General features: G+C 46.8%; 1 protein-coding gene across 1 annotated transcript in view; it reads right to left on the bottom strand.

Moving 5' to 3' along the window:
- Positions 1-352: 352 nt before the first annotated feature.
- The window catches only part of LOC115160551 (interphotoreceptor matrix proteoglycan 2-like), a 40,021-nt gene continuing 39,047 nt past the window's right edge, over positions 353-1,326 (bottom strand). Inside the window, exon 17 of the mRNA XM_029710716.1 lies at positions 353-1,326. This exon is cut by the window's right edge and continues 134 nt beyond it. The gene's annotated coding sequence lies outside the window, so the exon portion shown is untranslated.

Here is a 1,326-nt window from a genome sequence, read left to right as displayed (position 1 = left end):
GTGTACCCATTCACATTTAATGCTCTTTTCTATCACATTATATTTGAAAACAGACTGCCTGATAAAATCTTTGGTTTGCTTTCTTTTCCCTTGAAGATTGTTTCCATTCTAAATGTGTTTTCTTTTATATTTTGGTCCTCGGGCAAAATATTTCTCTCTCCGTGCTCTCTCTTCCCTCTCCCCTCTCCCCTCTCTTTTCCCTCTCTCTCCCCTCTCTTTCCCCTCTCTTTCCCCTCTCTCCCTCTCTCTCGATATCTCTCTCGATCTCTCGATCTCGATCTCTCCCGGTCTCTCTCTCCCGGTCTCTCTCTCCGTCTTTCACTCCCTGTCTCTCACTCCCTGTCTCTCGCTCCCTGTCTCTCGCTCCCTGTCTTTCTCTCTCTCCTCTCTCTCGCGCTCGCTCTCTCAACACTTTTTTTTCGACAGAAAACAAACTGATTCCTGATGTAGAGTGAGAGAGAAAGGGAGAGAGAGAAGGGAATTTATTGCAGCAGAATAAAAATGGAAGATTTACCCTACATTTTCCACTTTTCCTGAAAGAAAGTGACTACTTCTCACCAGCGCCATGTAGGGCTGAGATTTGAGATTTGCCAACAGAGTGCATCCAGCAAGCTTCTGCCCAACTTCAGGAGAACACTACCCAGGCTTACTACTGGCCAGAAACCCAGACAACAGAGACAGGCCCCATAGCACCAAGGACAGCACAGACACTGGCCAGTCAGCTGCTCTCAATCTCTCACAACCTACAGCTGGGTATAGTACAAGGGCACACAGCTCTGGTCCAGAGGGCAACAATGCCTGCTGGTTTTAGTCCCTGCAGAGGACCTGAGATGCCTGAAGGCCTGAGTTACCTGAAGGCCTGAGTTACCTGAAGGCCTGAGTTACCTGAAGGCCTGAGTTACCTGAAGGCCTGAGCTGTGCACCGCTGGTATAAACCATTCCTTTGAGAACTGGCTCTAGTTCATACATAATATGTACAACAGCAGATACAGTGACAATGACACCTTATAGTACATATCCAACATTCCAATGGATCAGTATTTACACTTTCAGAGCGCTACGTTCTTCCCTTAACATCTACGGGCTGAGATATGACGTTAAATGCAAAGGAAAGACTTTATCATGTCTTCTCTGCTACCTGAAGAACAGGTATCTTAGACAGCATTGCATTTTGTATGTCATCATTTCAGGTAACAAATATGATTCTAAATGGAGGGAGGCGGGTCTTCCCCCAAAAGGAAGACATCCAATGAGCAGAAGATCTGCCCACAGCCACCACAGCCATTCCAGCAGAGCTCACCCAATCGAGAGAAGGCACTGAGAAAG

The sequence above is a fragment of the Salmo trutta genome, chromosome 24 (assembly GCF_901001165.1).
Source record: "Salmo trutta chromosome 24, fSalTru1.1, whole genome shotgun sequence".
NCBI classification, from domain to species: Eukaryota; Metazoa; Chordata; class Actinopteri; order Salmoniformes; family Salmonidae; genus Salmo; species Salmo trutta.
Note: the sequence above shows the minus strand (reverse complement) of the source record. Positions and strands in the feature narration are given on the sequence as shown.